This window comes from Aphelocoma coerulescens, chromosome 13 (genome assembly GCF_041296385.1).
Source record: "Aphelocoma coerulescens isolate FSJ_1873_10779 chromosome 13, UR_Acoe_1.0, whole genome shotgun sequence".
Taxonomy (NCBI): Eukaryota; Metazoa; Chordata; class Aves; order Passeriformes; family Corvidae; genus Aphelocoma; species Aphelocoma coerulescens.
Window position 1 is genome coordinate 5568947 of NC_091027.1, and position 21947 is coordinate 5590893.

The following is a 21947-nucleotide window of genomic DNA, read 5'->3' on the forward strand; positions in this document are numbered from 1 at the left end:
GCTGGAGCATCCATGCCTGGATGCCTCCCACAGGTTGGCTTGTGGACTGGGCAGGGATGGCCATTTCCTCTTCTAAGGAAACGGTTATGGCTGCAAAACCAGGATCTTTTCCCTTAAAAGTCCCTTGATCTTTCTTCCAAATATCAAATCACTGCTTGCTCAGGGACCACTCACCTGCCAGGAGGATGTTACAGCTGCTCTTGGATGTGTTCAGCAAGGCATCACAGCATTAGCTGTGCACTCTAGTTGAAACATTCATCCAGCTCCCAGGGCTACCATCTCTCTTCTCTGAAGTCCTGGTGGTGATTAATCATCTGGGGGAAAGCGTGTGGCACGGTGCCATTTGTGGATGTTGGCATTGCCCAGGTGGGACATCTCGCTGCTGTCAGCCTGCAGTGGGTGTGATCCAGCACTTGGCACTGGAGGGAAGGGGCTGGGGTGCAGGACATGCAGGTTGGACTAAAAGGAAGGGGCGACGGCTCAGGTAACAAGTTTATGAACGCGTTGGACTGCGGAGTTTGAGCGAGCTGCTGCCTCTCGTGGTAAGTGCAAAAAGCTTCCAAAGGATCATTATCAATAGGCATTAGCCCATGGGATGGAAACCGCATGGGGGGAAGCCCTGTAATGCCAGGGACATGCTCCGGTCCCAGGGAAGCCTGCCTGCCCCCTTGCATGCCGCACAGCAGTGCCTTGCACTGCAGGAGGGAATGCCTCCCGTCCCTGGCTGGGCAGGGTGGGAGGCTTGGCAGCCACAATGGCACAGCTGATGACCGTCCCATGACCATGGAATGAACCATCCCATCTCTCTTTGCACACACACCGCTGCCAAATGGCCGCACGGGATCGGGTGTGGGGGCACTCGGGAGAGCAGCCCGGAGGAGGATGACGGGCACGAGTGGGAGCCCCGAGGCTGGGACAGGCTGAGGGAGTGCATGAAGGGTCCTGTGCTGGCTGGAGGAGCCAGATGTCAGGTCTCGTCCGTCTCCGAGGCTCGGGCTCCTCCGTGATTAACTGCTGGGCTGCGCTGCAGAGGAGCCGCGCGGCCGCTGCGTTTGATGTATGGAGCAGGAGGCGGCGAGGGATTTTCCTCCCCTTCTGGGGTTAATCCTTCCCTGCCTATCGCAGCCCTTTGATTGCAAAGCCCTGCAGATAAACCTCCTTAGTCACCAGCAGACTGCAGGCACCGACCGAAAGGATGCGGGCAGGAGCGTGAGCTGGGGAGATGCAGGATTTGGGAGCTTTCCTGCTGCAGACGGTCACTGTGGAGTGCGTGTGCTCCTTGCAGCCTGCGAAAGGGGAGGAAAGTGCTTTTCTTTTGATTAATCTTGATTAATTCTGCTTTTTTTAACCAGAGATCCAAAGTCACATGAAAAGAGCCACAAAACCCCAAACGAGCACCGCTCCCCACCGTCTCTGTTTGAACGAAACCTTTCCAAAGTCGGAGCGCTTCAACAAATCAGGAACACACCCGTGAACATGCGGTTTGGGATATGGCAATAGCCACACCACTCTGCCGCTAGCCCCAGCCAGTTTTCATCACGCACAGGCAGCCATAAAAGCCAGCCTGGAACAAACGGGGTTGTTTTTGCAGGAGTGGTCGAGTTTTGGATTTTAATAAGCCTCAGCTTCCACATAATTTTTCTCTTTAAAATGCCAAAAGGCACCAGCCCAAAACAAGGCTTAGAAAATAGCTTGAAAATTCCTGTAAAATATCTTGTAAGTGTCTAAAAGCCTTTGCTCTCCTGGGCTTAGAAATGCCACCTCCAGAGCGGAGCCACAGGGTGAGGGAGGGCTTGGGGAGATCTCTCTGGTCCCTGTCCCACTGCAGGGCAGGAGCTGCTGAGGGGACATTGAGTGGTCCAGGCTATGCTGTGACAGAGGAGTGAATGGTTTGGGTCAAGCCTGTCCAGTCAATTAGAGACAGAGCTGCTGGAATGGGAACAGCCAGGCATGCAGGACAAGGATGTCCTCGGTGCATGATGCCACTGTGTGTCCCCTGCCTGACCACCAAGCTCAGGGAATTAAAGCCCTTCTAAGCCCCACGCTTGCACCTGACTGCCCTCCCACAGCCTTGTCCAGCTTGGTTTTACCCATCACATAACCTGGCACGGGCTTGACTGCCCTATGGTGCCTGAATCATTTGTCTTAATACCTGACCTGTGAGCTTTCTCATTGCAAACTAAGTTGATTACATTTTGTCCCAACTTCAGCAGACCCTGAGATCAACTGATCACTGTTGTCTCAGAGGTCCTGGGAGACTCTTATCATGTCCCTCTCCACTTCCAGCTTTCTAGAGAAAACAAAGCCCATCTCTTTGGTCAGGTTGGACTATCCACTTTGTCATTCCTGCTGCTGCACTGACTCCTCTGAGTGTCTACACCCCTCCCTGAGCTGGCAGCCCTGAGCTCTTGGGGTTCACGTTGATCAGTGTTCAAAGTAGGGACCCCAACGCCCTGAGTCACTTGCTTTGCCTACGTACTCGAGTGCACACGTGAGTTGAGGCCAAATGCGGCTCCTCAACCCTTCAAGCCTTGAAGTCGAGGCAGGACATCCCCCTGCATCACATCTGGAACTGGAGGGACCAAGCTGCCCACATGCTCCAGGCTGAGGGGTCCTCAGACCCTCGCCACCAAATGCACACTCACATCTGCATGAACATCTGCATGCCCAGAGGCACGTGCTGCCTGTCCAGCTTTCCAGTCGAGGATTCTCCAAGCCAAAGGTGGAGTGAGCCATCCCAGACTAGAGGATGCTGTGCTTCTTGACTTTATTGTTCCCAGCAAACAACACCCCAAATCCCTCTCATTTGAGGTCAGCAGCTTTCCAGCTGCCCAGACTTCAATGCTGGGAACATAACATTTTTCACCCACCCCTCTGCCAATCATCCTCCCCTTCCCCCACTCTAGGATTTAAAGAAAGATCCACAGGACAAACAGCTCGGAGCCGGCATCCGAGCAATTAGAAAAGTGCTTTCTGCCAGCTGCTAGACTGCTCGTCACCAGTCTGATGGGTAGACTAAACAGCAAGGACCTGGGCTGATCCCCCCTGCGCTGCTCTGGCCTGGAAATGGGGGGGGACTGGGAGAGCGCAATGGTTTGCATCAAAACTGGCAGCAGCGTTCTAGAGGAGAAGGCCAAGGGAATCCTGTGGCTGCTTAAGGGAGGTGGGTGGGAGGAGGTGGAGAGAGGGCTGAAGGGACTCTGGAGGATGGAGCCCAGGCTGTGGGAAGTGGGGAGCCCCTGGATTGGAGTCACTTTCCTCCCTTGCTGCAGTCCAGCTTTGCATCACCCCTCTTCTGTTGCCAAACCTGTGTCCAAGCCCAGCGTGACAAGCCTGGGGCTTCAAAGGTGATTTTTTTTCCCCTTCAATTTTTTCCCTTTCAGCCCAAACTCTCTTCTTCCTCTTGCTCTACAGACAGACAACACAGACAGTTTTCCCCAGGGGCTGGGGGACTCATCTGGAGGAGCTGGCGCCATTATCTGGGAGTCATTCCCTTATCTGGGAGCCGATTTTGGCTCTGGGGAGTCAGCACCTCTCAGGTGAGGAAGGCTGGGACAGCAGCTGCCTGTGCTGTGCAGTCAGGGGGGGTTATCAGTCTGGCCACCCCCTCACCTGGCCAAGCCCCATCAGATAGCAGCTCTCAAACACCCCTGGGCTGACAGGGTGGAAATGGGACATTGCATCTGGGGAGGTCTGGGAAATGCCTGCTGCTTCCTTAAAATAAGGAAAGGAAAAGGCATAATTTGGGCTCGGGTCCCTCTTCCCACCAGTTCCCAGCAGTGTGTGATTGTGCCAAAGCAAATGCAGCGGCAGTGGCGCTGGAGAGAGCTGCGGCTTTTATTGCTCTTATCTCCCAGCTTCTGGAAGTTCCCTCTGCCTGCGTGGGGGTCTGGGCAGGGACACGGTGCACACGCCACAGGGAGAGCAGCTGCCCCCTAAATCAAATTGCCATGATTTACACAGAGGCTCACAGGTTAGGTAACTGCAGTAAACAGAATAAACAGACCTCCCTCTGGATTTATGGACTGGCAAAAGGACCTTTAACCACAAAAGAAATGTGCTTTCCAGCCCTCTTCTATCACCAGATCCCAACCAAAGGCTTAAATGCTTATGTCAAGCCCACAGAGCTCGGGATTTGGGCTGGATTCAAACTATTCCTCCATCTTCCCTGCTACCCGGATAAGTCATCTCACAGTTCATCTCCCGTTCAACTCCCAGCTGACACACGCACGTGTGATGCCAGAGGAGCCAGAGGGAGCAGGGACAGGATTTTTCTGTTTGGGGCTCAGAGTAAGTGACTCTTAAATGCACAAGCAGGCAAAGGTGTGCAAGTGCTCTGCAAAGGGGTTACTTTCTCCTGGAGCTTCCCATTCCTCCCCAGTAACTACCCCTGGTCAAGTGAGGAGCTTCATCTGCTATTGCCAAGCTAAACCTTCCCAGCACAAGAGCTGCTGTCTAAAGAGAAATTAAGGGTGTTTTTTATATTTTCTTGGAGTAAAAGAGGTGTTAGATTTTGATGTGTTCTCAAATATCTCATGAGTTTCCCCCTGTAGACGTGGAAACTTGTATAATGATGCTATTACTAATGTTTCATGCCAAATCAAAGAGTGCAAAATGCCTGAGGAGTCCTTTGTTAGCGACCTTGAGACCATTATTTTTAATGTGGCACCCCTGAAAAGAAAGCAGCTGGAGAAGAGGAGCCTGTCCATCCCCAGACAGTCACAGCTCATGCCTGGGGAGCTGGTCCCACCAGTGGCAGGAGCACATTAGGGAGTGCCAGAGGTTAGAGCAAAACCAGAAACCAGGATGAAAAACTTTGGAAAGTTTGGCATTAATAGGACTTCTTGCTTTCTTATACTCCTCAGCTGAGTCAGCCAATGCATCAGCCACACAGAGCAGCCCACATGGCTACCAAGGAAGTTCTCAGAGCCCAGACTTACCCCTTTGCTTCATAGCCAGAGAGGGAAAAGCATTCAGGAAAGTACTGCTTTCCCTCCATCTTGCACATCTTTATTTAATTCCATTGAAAGCAAGCACACATTTTTGAAATGGAACAATTTAAATCCATGAATTGTTCTGAATCCAGGAGAATTGCCAAACTTTCTGTTTTAATACATTTTCAAATTGCCTTTTCCTCCTGTCTTGGGGAGCCAAGATATGGCTATTTAATTATAAGCACAACCTCCATTTAAGAAACCCTCGTAATGAGGCTGGCGTGGAAAGGCATCCAATTTTTCCGTTGTCTGACGGAGGGGCTGGAATTAGTGTGTTTTATCCCAGGTTTGCATTTGGCAGGGCTCAGTGAGAGATGCTGTGGGGAATGGACTAGAGGCAATCTCCGTGCTCTGGGCTCTTCGTTATCCTGCCTGTTAGAGGGAACCAAATCCAGACTCTTGCCAGGGGAAGAGGGTTTGGGCTGGCTGAATTCTGCAGCTCACACCTGGGAGCAGAGGCATTGAGTCCTCCATGGCACAGGTTGAGAGAAAGGGAATGGGAAAGAAATACAAAAGGGAGGGAGGTTTGGGTCAAAGGCAGGCAAAGAAAACTTGTGGTAAGGGAGAGAAGCAAGAACAGCATTGCAAAGAAACTACAACATGGGCCTTGTGGTAGCTGCACAAAAATGTTTCCCTTGGCTTGCTTTGAGTCAGGAACAAGACCTGGCCCATGGAGAGAGCAGCTCCAGGTATGTTTGCAGCAGCTCAGCTCTGAAAATCACTGCAAAAGCCTCCCTGAAGGCTGGAGAGACCCAGATGTGATGCACCATCATTTCAAAGCTGGGATGCCCTAAACCCAGGGTAGGGACCCCTCAATGCTGGAGCCCACCCTCCTGAAGGGATCAGGGTGTGCAGAACCCAGTCAGACCTACTCCCAACCCAGGAAGCCTAATTTAAACAAAAGCATCTCCCTGGCACAACAAGTGAGGACCATCTGCTTGCAGGTCTCCCCATAAGGCTGCTGCTAACAGATGTGGTGTCACCCCAGCAGCATGGTGACAGTCCCCCCCATCACCTGTCAAAGCCACCCACTGCCCTCATCCCATGGAGGGGACCAGGGTGGGCTGCAGAGCCACCCTGGAAGTGATGGAGCAGGGTGAGAACATCTCCTCCCCCCTGCTCCTCAACCAGGCTGCAGATTTGGATGTGCACTGCCCACCCTGCTCCGTGGGCAAGGGGATATGGACAGGACCCTGACTGATGTGGTACTGACACCCCCTGTCAGGGCTGGTGGAGGGCCCAGCATCCCGTGCCGGCTCTCCATCCCAGGAACTCGCATTCCTCCAGGCTCAGGGAGCGCTGGGCCGGCTCTGGCTCCCAGTAAGCAGCCGGCCATGGTGGAGCCAAGCTCATCCCCATCCATCATCCTTATCAGGCGGCGCTGGCAGCCCGGCGGTCCCTGGCAGCGGGGCTGCACGGACGGCAGGCCGGAGCCATCGCCGAGAGACAGGCGGGAGCATCGGGGCGATAAGCACTCACAAACAAAAACAACAACTCCCCTCCTCGGGACTTCAAAGCGCCGAGCCGAAATTTATGTGGTCACAGAGACTGCGTGGGTGCTGGGAGGGTGCGGGCAGTCCAGGGTGGGGACATGGGCAGGACGTGGGGAGGGGACCGCGCTTTGCCTGCATGGAGCTGTGGATGTGACAAACGGAATGTAAAGGGGACGCAGGCAAGGAGCAAAGCAGGTTACGCTGCACTGCGATGGGCACAAGTGGTAAAAGCAGCTCAGCCCCAGACGGGGTTCTGCTCCATGGCCATGGGCTCTCTGTGCCTGCAGGCTCCCAAACCATCCCATAAAAATGTACTGCAAGTGATTTGCCAGGAGCGATGAGGGACAATTGCTTTTCACAGGCATAAAGTAGCTTTGGAGACCGGCTCGAGGGCTGTCAGGAGGGAGATTTAGGGCTGTTCCCAGGGAACACTCCAACAACCACGCTCCACCTGCGTCTGAGAGGTCCCACGAGCGTTACTCCCGCTTGCATTAACCGGGATTTTATTCCTCCGATGGTCCCGATGAAATCCGTGAGACCTCTTGTGGCACGGGCCGAAACTCCACGCGCATCCATCAGGAATCACACCAGGGCATCCCGCGGTGGTGTCCCCACCCCTCCCGCGCTGCCACCGCACCCTTGGGGACGGCGTCTGGGCAGCACCGGGGGGACGTTTTTCAGGACTGCCTGGAAAAAGAATTGTGTTGTGCTTAGTGCAGGGGTGAAAGCATCGCACACCTGAGATGGTGCCTGGATGATCCACTGCTGCAAGCTCCAGGGAAAGAGACCCAGACAGGAGATCCGAGGGTTGTTAAAGCCAGGCTGTCATCTTGGGGAGGACAGCAATGTGGAGTGGAGGGATGATGTACAGCACGTCCACTCACAAACACTTCTGCATACACATATGTTCAGACACTTATTAACTTCCAGCTGTACATACTCATATCTGAATTTACAAGTGTCATAATGCTATTAAAACAAAAAGACACACAGTGTAGCTGGCAATTGCCTCTTGTCATAGGATTCACTTTCATTGAGCTTTGTCTCTATCCCAAGTCATGGTGAAAAATTAATGATCTTTATTTATAAAGTCTCTTGAATTTATATAATCGTTATTTAACAAGGACTCTCTATTTGTTGACAAAATGACTCAGAATTAGAATTTAATCACAATTTTATTTACTTTACTTTCCCCCAAATTTCAAATGTTGTTCTCTTTCCTTTTTCTCCTCCTTCCTCATTTTCAGCAAATGAGAGGAGACTTAAAGAACAAGGGGATCCCCATCTATTTCACTTGAGTTGAATTTAATTGAAGTGGAACAATTGCTTATCATTTGATCTAGTTCATCACAAATTAGACCTATTCCAGATGAAGAAGCGTTTATTTCCCCCTGTATTTTGTGGAGTAAAAGCCCTTTTCCTCAGCTGCCTCCACAGGTGGTCTGGAGGAAAGCTCCCATCAAATGCCCTTTGACAAAAGGCATCCATATGCTGGAAGACTCCCATTCCCTGCCTCATCTCCTCCATCAGGACACCCCTTCTGCCATTCCCTTCCTCCCATGACCATGGTCTGGGCCTCTCTTGTCACACTGCCACCTCTCCAGAGCCCTCCACTTTGCTCCCAGCAATGACATCACACACCAGCCCCACATATGGGCATCAACCACAATGCACCAGGATCGTGGGCACAAACAACCACTGCACACCAGGATCACAGATGTAACCAACCACCATGAACCGGGATCAAGGACATGACCAACCACCATGAACTGGGATCATGGACATGAGCAACCACTGCACACCAGGATTGTGGACATGATGTAACCAACCAGCATGAACTGGGATCATGGACATGAGCAACCACTGCACACCAGGATCATGGGCATGACCAAACACCATGAACCAGGATCATGGACATGAGCAACCACTGCACACCAGGATCACGGATGTAGCCAACCACCATGAACCAGAATCATGGATGTAACCAACCCCATGAACCAGGATCATGGATGTAACCAACCCCATGAACCAGGATCATGACCAGCCACAATGGCCAATCACCACCCAGCAGAGCTCAGTGCCTTTACCTTTTCTAGCAGCTGTAGTGATGTCACAGGTACGTGTCACAGCCTGATTGGCTGTCAGGTGCTGGAGGTGTGGTCTTCCTGCTCCACCACCCCTTAAAGGGACAAAACCCCCCCAGCCCAGGAGGGATGGTCCCTGCTGGGGACAGGTTGGAAGCATCCTGCTCTTTCCCTGCCAGGAGAGCCTGCCTGCACATATACATACTTACATACATTATGATATCTTGTTTTAATTACATTAGAGCAAATGACTCCTTCCCCTATGGTTTATATCAGTGCTTTAGGTTTGTAATTTATCTTGGCACAGTCTAGACTGGAGCCACTTTGAAGCTGTTTCAAACAGGATGAGAACAAACAGTTTTTCCAAAGTGGCTGGATTAAGAAAACTGGCAGCCATTCATCTTTGGGGGAAGGCTTGTGGCAGTGCCATGTCCCTGCTGGAGTCCTGCCAGCCTCCTGCCCTGATGGGACAGAGAGGTCCTAACCCTGCAGAGAGTGGGAAATGGCACCATCAGCTATTTTGTGCAGGGGGGCTGACAAAGGGCACCATCAGGGGGGTCTGCACAAGGAAGAGCTGATTTATTGCTAGTTATTCACACTGAGTTTATCCCCAAGTGTTAGAGGTGAGGATGGCTGAGCAGATGGTGCTGCAGCAAGAGATGCAGCATCCAGCACTGGGAGCATCAGCTGCAGGTGCAGGCCATGGTTTCTCCATCCCAGTCCCTGAGCATGGCTCCTTCACACATTCATCAACACCTGCACAGAGCTTTTCCTATAAACCTCATTGACATCTTTACTACAGGAAATCTCTCCTTATTTTCTTCAGATAAAAGTAATCCTGAAAATGTCTTGACTAACTTCTGCAGTTTCCCCAAGATATTTTTTTCTTTAAATAAACAAACCAACACCTAACTCCTTCACTAATTGGGAATGGTGGTTTTCTTCTAGATCACTGTCTTCAGGCGCCCCAAAATTTGAAGGGCTCATTTTAGGACAAGCACAGTGAAGGGAATATATCTCCTTAAGATTATATGGATGCCCCTCCATGGGCAGGGTGAGGGTCCCAGGGGGTCCTCAGGGTCACCCAAACCTAACAGTGTCCTTGAGCCCTGCCAGAGATGGCTCTTCATCACCTAGGACATGCCAGGCTCCACAGCTGCCCTGCACTGCCACAAAGCCAGCTCTGCACAGCAGCAGAGCTCGCATGGAAACACACGTGTTTTCTATATTTTTCCACCCAAATGCTGGGGGTTTAACTGTTCTAGCAGCACTGTTTGCTCAGTGAAAGCTGCCAGGGTTTATGACAGATCCTTCCTCCTTAAGGCTTTGAAATAAGGCTGTAAACATGCTCGCCAGGCTGAAGTGTTACCTGTAAAGGGGGTTGCTCCCCTCGTGATGTGCCTATTGGCTCCAATTAGCACTGGCAGGAGTCAACCGCAAAAAGAAGGCAGAGCTTATTCTGGGAGTGAACTGATTTATTTGCAGCATTTTCAAAGCAAGATGAATGTGGCCATTTTTTACTTTTTCTGTTCTTTATGAAGCTACCCATTTGCAACAGAGAAAAAAAACCCCAAACCTTCAGCTGTCCCCTAAATAGGTGGAAGCAAGAGGATGCTGTCTGCTTTCCCCAAGATGGAAATTCAGCTTTGTTAATAAGGGTGGGATAAGGTTACCTGGCATTTTACTGGCCGTTACCAGAGTGGGGGACAGGGAATCCTGCCCAGCCATGCTCAGAGCAGGGGACAAGCTTCTTGACACACCAGGAGGTCAGGAGCCAGGGCAAAGGAGCTGGGTTTCCTCAAGATGCCACCAAGGTACCATGAAAGTTCACTTGGGCAGGTGCTGGAGGAGGTCAGCCCAGATAGATTTTGGATGCATCTCATCCAACCATCCTGTCACAGAGTTACTGTGTGGAAAATCTGTGGTAACCCCATGAGGAGACAAACCTCCTCGTGCAGGAGAGCCAGGGAGTGGGATAGATGAGGCCTCCCCATGGGGATTTCTGCCCCCATGACAGTGTCCTCAGTGAGAAGCAGTGGAAGGGAAAATCTGAGCCCATGGGCTCAGCCATCCTCCCACCCCACAACACCACATCCCACCACTGCTTCAGGCTTGCTTGGGTTCATCGCCCCACCAGCACACCCAGGCGCCCACCTTCACCCTTCAGGCTCCTTTCACCTCCATTACTCCGCAGCCCAAAGTTCCCTTCTGTGTCAAAGCAGCTGCTTTCTGTCAGGGTGCCGTTGGGAAGGAGCTGGGCAAGGAGGTGTTTAAATGTGTGGGAGTTACAGCCACGGCCTGCTACCGATGGCACCTCTGCTCCCCTGGCAAGAGCCGAGCCGTGCCTGGTGAGGTGGCAGCTGACAACGAGGTTTATGGGCTTAGGAGGGGACTTGGTTAGTGGTACACTCAGGGATCTTGGATGGCAGAAAATGCTGGGAGCTTGTTGTGATCGTTAAAGGAGGGGAGCAATGAAGTCGGGAAAGGTGGGTGTGCTACCAAATGCTGCTCGCTGTGCCGTGTTCCTGCAGGTCCCTGTGTCACCGTGGTGGGTGGCAGCTCCTTTCCTTGCTGGGGCTCAGGGTCCTCCAAGAGGAGCAAGCCCTTGGCCCCCTTTCTCATGCTCACCAGTGAAGGGAAAGGGTGGAGCACTGCTGGAAAATTAAAGAGGATAAAATCATGACTCCTTTGGGTCTGCCCAGTGATAACCTGTGCCTAAGTTTCCCTGCAAAACCTGCTTGTGACACACTGCTGCTCTCAAGACAGAGGGACAGCTGGAGCTCAGCTCTGCCTCTTGGGACAAAACAGGTGAGCCTGAGCCCCGGCACCCCAAAACTGACAGCAGGAGCATCAGCACCCCAGTGCTGACAGCAGGCGAGGGCCAAGGCCCTGCTTTGGAGTTGGGCTCTGCTCAGCAGCTGAATCAGCAAATAATTAGCAGGCCCAGAGCCGGGGGATTAACATCCCTCTCCTCTCCAGCCGTCCAGTCCGGCTTAACCCTTTCATCTGAGTGTCTCCGAAGTCCTGAAGCTTTGGGATCTCCCAGGGGGAGATGCTGCCATGGGGATGGCGCCTCTGGGGGGGTGCCCAGGGTGTCACAGGCGGTGTCCCCTTGCCAGGTCGGTGTCCCTGTGGCAGCAGCAGCCGGGGAGCTGGCGCAGGGTCGGGGCGAGCCGTCAGTCCCGTGGCTGGCGGCTCGTTTGTTCACCTCCGGGCAGCCCGATGACAGCACTTCCCTTTACTACCAGCTGCAAAAACCTGGCAGCTGATTTAGGAGAGCTCCCGGGGCCCAAAATGTAAACCGTTTTTCACCAGGAATGTATAAGCAAGCCATAAAATAAGGGATTTGAGTCTGGTCACATGGGACAGGCCTCCCATAAAATTGAAGCATTGATCTGTATTTTAGTGAGCAGCTTCGAAACTGCCCAGATGATTGAAGACCTGAGTTTTAACAAACTCTGTAATCTCCCACCATACATCTGAAGTGGCATGTTTGAAGTCCGAGGAGGAGTTATTTATATTATTTGTATAATACACGGTGAAAGGACATTAGCCACAGCTCGAGCACCAGTGGTGGGTACTGCTGCTGGGCAGAGGGGAGCAGCTCTGTGAGGCGTTGCTCCTTGTCGGGCTGCTCCACATGTGGGCACGTGTGTGACAGCTGAGGTGGCCTGTCACCAAAGGATCTGGCCATGCTGCTGCACACCAATGCCATCCTGGGTGCCCTGTGCCCTCTGCAGCTGCTGGGCTGGGGTGCAGGGCCCTGCCCTGCTCTCCTGATGGGCATCATGTCTTTTCTGGCATGTGTCACTCCCTTCTCAATGTCTGTCACTCCCTTCTTGATGTCCATCACCTCCTTCCCAGCAAGTGTCACCTGTTCTTGGCGTGTGTCACACACTCCACAGCATCTGTGTCACCACCATCCTGGCTTGTGTCACCTCCTTCCCAGTGAGTGTCAGCCCCATCCTGGTATGTGTCACCCCATTTGCAGTGTGCCACGTCTTCCTGGCAGCAGCATATGTCACCCATGTCCAGCCTGTCAGCCCCTTTCCAGGATGGATCACCCTGTTCCCAGTGCGTGTCCCTGCTGTGGATGCTGTCCAGGCTCCACTGCTCGTGGAGTTCCCTCTTCTTGGCAAAGTCATGTAGGGAAAAACCCCATTTCTACCCTTTCCTTTCCATGGCCCAAACTGCCCTTGCCCGTCAGCAACAAAAAAACTGTTGGAGAAGTATATGTTCACTATAAAAAGTGTAAATTTAGAGGTAAGCAAAATTATTTATAAATTCTAATCAAACTCCACTCAACTCAGCCAAAGCTGGATGCCTGGAGTATGGTCTGAGAAGGTCCAAGTGCCATTTAAAAATATGACTTGGTTTCCTATGTCTGGGAGAGGTTTCCTCTGTGCCCTAAGTTCACATTCTGTGATTTGAAGGGACTCAGCAAAAAAATGGTTAAATCTGGAAAGTATCTCCTCCAAAACGAAACCAAACCAGTATAACTTGGATCACATAAGCACATTGCAACCTTTAAATGAAGCTTCTTGGTAGCTTTCGTGCACCAAAATCACTGATTTCCCCACTATGTATTTTTGGGGAGAGCTGTGAAACCCAAACCAGTCAGTAAGTGTGTGGGAAAGGGAAGCTCTCAGTTTTGGTGGCAGTTCCCAAAATGCTGAGCTCAGTGAAACGCCATCTGCTTCCCCACTGTGCTGGAAGAACCCCCCCAAGGGTGATGCAGAGACACCCAAAAATCCAATTTTTCTCTTTCCTGTTTCTCTCTCCTGGATTATCACTAATCACAACAATTAGTGATGTTATCATCCAAGTAACCAACAGCCCCTGGAAACCCTACAAGCCCCCATCATGCGAGCCACAGCTGGGGCAGGCGCCACAGCTCGAGCTCAGCCCCAGTTTCTCACTGTGGGCTTCGGGGGTAGCTGGAAATCTGTGCAATATTCAGCCTCTAGAGAGTATTTTGTGGAGGCCAGAGCTGTGCTCCTGTGGCCTTGGCAGGACGATGGGAGGCTGTGATTACTAAATCCCTTGCCCCCTTAAGGCAGGCTTGGTGCTCCAGCCCACAGCGAGGCATATTTGAAATGCTTCGGGCCAGATTCGGACTCCTGTCAGACCAAAAGCTGCTCAGGCTTCCAAATGGTTGCCCAGGAAAAAATCCTCTCCAAAATAACCCCTGGCTGTAGCACTGTCAGGGGATCCTTGGGGTGGGTGCTGCTATGCCCACGGGAGCTGTGGGATGGGAAGGACAGCAGGGACAGGGGGACAGGGAATGCTTTGTCTCATGGAGGCAGCCCCAAACAGAAAGATCCAGGTGAGGCAGCCAGGGCTGGCTGCTCCCACGGCTTTGGCACCCTCATAGTGGGGTCCAGGCACAGAGGGGCCATGGGGGGGGTCACCATGACCCTCGTGGGGAGCATTTCTTCTCCCCCGAGCAATGCCCCAGGAAAGGGAGCCAGTTAACTCCGTGCCACTTTAAACAGGGATTAAGCACACAAACCTGATAAGGGACTAGGAGGGTCATTCCTCACTCCCTCCCCAGTCAGCAGGAGGGGCTGGGGCTGCTGGTGATGGGGCTGAGCAGTGGGGTGGGCGGGGTGTGTAGCCTCTGTTTGGGGAGAAGGTGGCAGAGCAAAGCCACAATGAGTGCCCCGTGTTTCACCACACAGGGAAATTATTAGGGCGGAGTTCTGGCAGGGGCAGAGTGCCACTTTAACAGCAGTGACTTTAACAAGCATGTGTGTGCTTGCAAGATGCCTGTTAAGTTCCCTTATCCCAGGGAAAATGCTCCAGTTACCTGTTTGGCTTTCATGGACTGGGAAGAAGTGGAAAGGACCAAGCCCATTGCTTCATCCATCCCGATGAGCAAAATTCCTTGCAATCACTTGCTGCTTGGCCAGAGTTAAGCCTCAAGCTGCATCTTGCAGGGAAATAAGACACATCAGCTCTGGGTATGACCTCTTCTGCAGGAAGGTACAGCCCAATCTTGTCCAGCCAGCTTGTCCTGCCCTCCCTTCATCCCTGCAGCTGGCTGAGGGGCAGCTTTTACACCAAAACTGCCAGAGTCCTGAAGTTCTGTTTTCTGCATGAGAAATCAGCTTTTCTTAAAAAAAAAAAAAAAAAAAAAACAACAAAAAAAAAAACCAAATATTTGAAAAGATTTAAGTGTGATCGCTTAAAAAGGGGTGTGTGTGCATGTAAATAATTTTAAGTCAGTCTCAAGAGCTTTGCTTGCCTGACTCAGGATCAGGGGTTTTTTATATATCACATCAGAAAGTACTGTAAAACATACTTTCAAAGCCTCAGAGGACCTTGGCCTCCTTGGAGTATTCAAAAGCATCAATTACACGAGCATTATGGGCAGGATAGTTTGTACGAACCCTGTTAAAAAGTCAACCTGAGACTTGTGCCTCTAAATCCCCTCACTGCCCCCAGGGCTGGAACTGATTTTTGCCCGGGCTTCGGCACTAGGAAATGTTTCAGTTTAAAAAACGTTGAAAAACATTAAAACCAGGCCGTATGCACTTATTATTGAGAAAATCCCACACAGATGGACTGCATTGAACCACGAGCAATTATTTTCTGCCGTTCTCGTGGTTAATGAGATGATCAGAAGTCCCCGGCGGCCTTCCTCTGCCTGCAGTCCTGTGCATCAACCTCCTCTTCTGCAGCCTGGGGCTGCACAGCTCTGGCACCAGCCCCTGCCAGCCTGGGGCTCCCTGCCAGCGGGCTGAGAAGGCAGCGGAGGCAGATCCTTGGTTTTCAGCAGCGGTAAAACCCAGAACACAGGGGGTTTTTTTGGTCCTGAATGTGTTTGGGTGTGCCTGTGCATCAGGGACCCACGCGCTGGCAGGAGCCTGGTGCCCTATGGCAAACCCACGGCTGAGCGGGAGCTGCAGGGCTTTGGCACGGCACGGGTGGCCGAGACAAGAAAAAAACCCCTTTTTTTTTTTTTCCTTTTCCTAAATCAGGTTTGGTGCTATGCTGCCAGCGAGGACGTGTTTGCCATGCTTGCTGAGCACACCCCGCTTTTGCTGAGCTCGGGGTGCGGCAGCGATGGATGGAGAGCGCTGGCCGTGGTTGTTTACATCCCCCGGTGCCTCCGCGCCGCCGGAGCCCTGCGCACCCGGGGCGTGATGCACACTCACTGCTCTGGCATGAGCAGAGCCCAAGGTGCCTGAGCTCTGCGCCCTTATCAGCGCCAGAGCCCTAATTACTGTCCGAACCTCTAGCACCGCAGGCTCGGCCGGTACCTCGCGGCCCCGATTCCCGCAGACAGAAGCTGTTATTGTCCAGATGAGGGGTTTGAAGTCTTGCAAACACAAACCTACCCTCAAAGGGAATTTCTTTCGCTGACACTTCCCAAGACAAAGAAACATTTCTGCCTGGGTTTTTGCAGATGGATCTGGCTTTTTTTTTTCTTCTCCCCCCCCCGCCCCTCTGGATATTTGCTGGGCTGCCTGCGTCTGCTTTCAGTAAGGAAGGGATACGGGCAGGGGTCAGGACCACCACCCCCGTGTGGGGCAGGAGGGCAAACCCCACTGCCAGAGGGGCTGCAGCCTGTTTTTCTGGAGAGCTGGGCTCCATTTTAGTGGGGCTCCGTGGTGGGATCCATCCCACGGCTCTGGGGCTGTGAGCCCTGCCACTGTGGGGATGCCATGGGCTTGGGGTGGCAAGCACAAGAGCAGCTGCCAGTCAGGACAGCGAGGAGCTGCTCCAGGCTGCTTTTCACAAAAGTGAAAAAAGTTGAAAGTGTCACTTCCCCAGGTGCCATCACACAGGCACAGGCTGGATGTGGCCCCAGACAGCCACTTTCCAGCCCTCTCCCAAAATTCTGTTTATAACTGGGAAATGTCTGGATCCTTTCTTTGTACCATCCACCTGCTTCCAGCAGGATGGGACACTGCCTGCTCTGGCTGGGGTTGGCTGAGCAAAACAGTGAAGGGAAATCTACAATGGGAGTTAATCAAATTGTGCCTCGTTAGTGGCACATGAGGTGAGAGCTCAGAGCAAAGCTCCTGCTGCCCGTGCTGGGCTAGAGCAGGCTCTCACATGCCAGTGGAATCAGCGATTTAAAGGAGTAATGTGATCAGATGTAGCCAGTTATTATAACGGCCTTGGTGACTTTAATGAGGTCCTGCACAGACTGGATTACCATGGTCACTCATCCATAGTTCATTAGAACCTGCGAAAGGGGATCCACAAGAAGTCATGAAATACGATCTCCTAATCTCCCCTAAGTAGGAGAAGCCCAGCTATAAAAAAAATGCCTTTTAAAAATACCCGTGGAGTGAATAAATCTCCGTTGTGCTAAAAGGCAACGACAGCGGACCCGTGAGAAGGGGATCTGCTCGTGGGATGTGTTTTCCATGCACGCAGTTAGAGAGGCTTCGCACAAGGAGTGGCGTGCCTGGGTGGAGGAACAGGAGACTTTCTAATGGTTTTTTGTGGGATTCCTGGGGAAAACAAATAAATAAATAATGGCTGGGAGGAGGAATGAGACAGGCAGACTTGCTGTCCCCATGGGCAGCAGTGGGCAGAAAGCCTAGAGGAGGAAGGTCTGCCCATCTTGGAGGGATGCCCAGTTTCTGGTGTCTCTCTCTGTTCCAAATGCCCTCACCCAGTTTGGGGCTGGATACATCATTTATGGGCAGTAAATGGCAGCCAGCTGGCACCTGCTCCTCTCAGGCTGCCCCCAACCAATCCCTTTCCCAGGAAAGGTGGGCTTGGCGTTACCCCAGGTATCTGCCCACCAGGACAGCTTATTGGGATGAGGATGCTACTCTGAGCATAACACAGCACCTCCTGCCATCAGGTCATGTGTGCAAATTCCTGAGACTCACCTCAACTGGAATGTCTGGATCCTCTCTGTGGGGTGACATGGTGGCTGAGGGCTATTTTGGGGCAAGGAGGACAAGGTATCCCCTGAGACCTGGAGGAAGTGGAATGGAGCAGCTGGGACAGAGATGTTCCAGGAGCTGGCAGTGATTTCAACAGCTGGTTCTGTCAAGATGAGCCATGTCCAGTCCCACTCCATGGGCAATGGAAAGTGGAACCTCGCTATGAATGGAAGAGAAAGCAGAGCTCCAGAAAGTATGGGACCACATCCACAATCCCTGCATTATGGTGCAGGCAGCTCTCTTGACTGGAAAACCCACATCACTCCATGGGCAAAGGAGCTGGCATGACAGCAGGGCTGCCAGTGTGGAGGGATGCCCATACAGGACTTCCCAAGCAGGACATGCAAAGAGAAACCCTGAGAAGGTTCCCTGTCCACCATAAGCTATGCTGGCCCTTATCAGGGAGAGCATTCAGTAAGCGATTAAGTGAAGACTTTATTAATACTGCTGCAGCTGGGACTGCTCAGGGGCTTAACCTGAAGCATGTGCTCCTCTGGCTGAGGGTCTTAATGCACTTAGTGAACATCTGGATACGGCCCGCCCCTTCCAGACCTTTCTTCTCTCCACGGGCAGTCGGGTTATCTGGAGGGGAAGGAAGCCTGAAAGCTGACTCTGTCCTCCAGGGCCGCTTTCATTCCTCAGTAAGCCCAAGGGACAACTTGGCAGTAAGGAGCGTCGCATAAAGGAATGTCCCGTGACGGACGGCGCTTAATGGGACACCTCCACATGCACCCCTGGCCACGGGTGCAAACCCTGAACTGTTCCCAGCAGTCTCCTGGTGTGGAAAGGTGATGGTGAGGCTGAAGGATGCCCACACTCACCCTCACAGTGGGGTGGATGCTTTCCCTGCAGACACCTCTGCACAGGCACTGGTACCTCTGGACGCGCAGGCTCTGCAGACTCCAAACGCCGAGAAATGTTTGACAGAGCAGCATACATATTCCAAACATTGTTTGATTCATGTTTTAAAGTCTCACTTGCAAGCATACTTCCCCAGCTCAGGCATCAATCACTGCAAATATGTTCTTATAAACAAAGCAACACAGACTGACTGTCTCTTCCACCCTTACCATACGCAGGTCACCGGGCAGCACCCCGGGGAGAGGCTCTTCCCAGCGCATCTGAGCCCCCCTCAGAGGACACCAGCACAGGTAGCTGGGGAAAAGCAATGGGAAACCTGTCCCCAATGGCACGGTACCATCCAAGGATATGTATCCCAAAGGAAGGCAGTTGAGTCCATTGCTGTGCCAGGAATGACTCGCTCCTGCTGCACAAGGGTGGCTGTCTTCGAGGTTACAGCTGTGCCTTCATCTCCTCATCTCACTCCATGCCCCACCAAACACACATCCCTGCGAGATGAGACCTCCTTAGGTAGGAACAGGGGACATGAAGTTCCTGAAAGTCAGGATGAAGTATTTCCCAGCACATGGGCTGCACACTTATATGGATAATGAGAGCAGAAGCATAATTTCATTTTATGTTATAACCCTGAATGTCTGATTATCGCATCTAATAACTCAAGAGACCCCCGCTCCTCAGCATTAGGGACCTGCTGTGTGTGGTGTGGGCATGGGAGTGTCATAGCTGGCTGCTCCCCACTGTTGCTGCACAGTCACCACCAGAGTTTCCCTGTCCCTGCTGCCTGCAGGGACCCAGGGAGGTGCTGGGTCGGGGTTGTACCTGCTTCCTCCACTACTGTGGACATCCCAGACCCTACAAGCCTCAGCCCTTGCTACCACACAGCAGGGACCCCAAAGTACATGGAGCTCTGGGGCCACCCCTGCCATCAACCAGGCACCCCAAGAATCCGGACAAAAGCGGTGAGACATGACAGGGACAGTGGAAAAAAATGTCTGCCCCAGACTCCCAGGTTTGGGCACTTTTTAAAGCAAACTCCCTTTCTTTAGGACACGCCAGCAAAGTTTAGGATCCTGTTGGTAGGTGACTCTTGCACTTCTCAGTTCTCTGTTTAGGAAAAATAAATAGGAAAGAATCCAGAGGCGGTGCTTTCCCCCTGCTCCGCGAGATGGATCAGCGCTTGCCATTGCAGGAAAACTGTCCCACCGTGATCCAACCCAGTGCTTTGTCCTGAAATGCTCTGCCATGGCTGAATACATGACTCCTCTGGAGCAGGGTGACACATTCCAGCCCCAGACAGTGACACTGACAGATGCAATCAGCCTGCAAGGTTTAATGGGAACATGGCGCTGGTGGAGACGGCAGTGGGAAATTTATGAGGAATTCATGAGAGGAAGAGGAAAATGAACAGCATTTGCTGTTGCAAAAGGGAGAAAGATCCCAACAGGGCAGCAACTGAGCCATGGGGTGGTGGCATTTACTGGGGGCAGTTTGGGTCCTGGCTGTGGGGAGGGAACAGCAGCGTGGTCGGACCAAAAAGGGGCCCTGGCCCTCAGCCATAAAAAGAGCAATTGGGAGGCAGCTCTATGGCCATCTCCTGCAAGGGAAATGATGAGCCCTGAGTGCCACCACAACTCCTAGATTGAGTAAACCCCATCCTGCTGCCAAGCACATCCAGAGCTGCTTTTTCAGAGCATCAATGCTCTTTCTGCCTGGCTTTGGGCAGGCTCAAACTCTCCCAGGTCAGGAGCCACATCTAACAGGTCACTGGGACTCATCCAACCCAGGGCTGAACACCACACTGCTGATGGGAACCTGCTCACTGCCTAAGCTCCCTATTTTGGCCAAAGCACTAGGGCCAGGGAGATTTTAGACATGTGTATCCCAGGTTTTCTTCCTCCACTCTTGCCCTGCACCCCTGTCAGTCGGACAGAGGGTCTGTATCAGTCTGCATCTCTCCTGACTCAACCCAGCACCAGCTGCGATGGCCTGAGATAGCAGCAAGTGGCTCAGCCATAGGGCTCTGGGGGCAATTAGAGAGGAGACAGCTCCTGCCTGCACCCAGCTCCTTCCCACACCTCAGGGCAGGGCTCAGAGCCTCTGGAACCCGCTGGGATGCTCGGGGGGCTGCATGCTTTGGGATACTTCCCCACAGAGGGGTGAGGAGGGCGGCCCCACTACAGTTCCAGCTGCCAGCGTGGTCTGACAAGGCTGCGAGGAGGGAAGGAGAGGGGAAAAAATGTCTCACTGCTGTAAGGAGATTTACTGGGCTTGTTATCAGCACAGGAAGAGCCAGAGCTTAGGGGCAAATGGGAGATGCTTTGCCTATTGCGGTATTTTTTCCTACTGTGCTCTAAGCCGGCTCACGCGGCGCAGGCAGGCGGCACACCCGGCTCCACTGCTCCCTTTCCAGCAAGCTCCGTGTGAGCCCTGTCACCTCCAGCTTTCTGTTTGCCAAGGCAGGGGCTGCTCAGAGCCCAGAGCACCCGTGTTCATTTAAAAAGTGCTTTGTGTTTAGGTTCTGGTGTCCACAAGCATAGGAGAGCCCCTGGCGTGGCTGAATGCTGCAGCCCAGCTCACCTGGCTGGTGGCTGCTTTCCTCATGCACCATATTTGGGTCTCAGCAGCTGCGTTTAACCTGGAATGGGGTTTGTAACCACAGCCAGGACTGAGAGATGGGTGGTTATGGGGCTTTTGTGGGGCTTCCTGATCCTGCTGCCCGCTTGCACCTCACACCATTGTCACCACACCACTCCTGGGTTGGATCCTGGGGCTTATTTCCATGAGATCTCAAGGCTGTGGAAGGTTGGGAATGAGAGGGTTTTTTCCTGGTGAGAAGGAGGGTTATGCTTTGTGCTTATTTGAAGCCCCTGCAAACACCCGGGGGAGCACACGTGTGCTGGGGAGCCAGTGCATTTTAGGGGGCGCATTCATCCATTACGGATGCATGTGGGAGAGGGGGAGAAACAATTTCCTCATCCCATAGACTGCATAATAGTATCCATGGAATTAAAACAAGGTCTGAGCAAGAGAAATGCATCAGCAAAGGCCTTTATCTGGCAGAATCAGAGCTCAGCAGCGGCACGGGAAGCAGCGTGCGGCCCGCAGGAGACCCAGCCCATCTAGAGTTTCGGCTCTGGTTAATGACACAGCAAATCGAGCCTGTCATCTTCAGACACGATGTTTCTTGTCCTTTTGGCCCAAGAAAACAGCTACCACCCTCTAAAACTGCAGTTTCACAGCAGTGTAGCCTCTTCTCCCCTCGTCCCCTCCAGAGGAAAGGCAGTGGTGCAGCTCTGGGGTTGGGGGGACACGGTGCTGGGGGCTCACCACCCTCCACCCCACGATTTCAGCATCACCAAGAGGATGCTGCTGGGCCAGCTACCTCCTGGAGAGCCACAGTGAGAAGGAATGCCCATCCAGAGAATCCCAGTTTCCCTCAGAAGCTGGCGGGGTTCACTCAAATCCATGAGGAACAACTTCTCCCTAATTCCATGAGTGTTAGGCTCCCAGCAGGGCTTCACCAGGATGGGCTTGCTGCACAGGAGGGGCAGCTGCATGGCAAAACTTCACTGCCAAAGACCCTGGGATAGAAATATTTGTGCC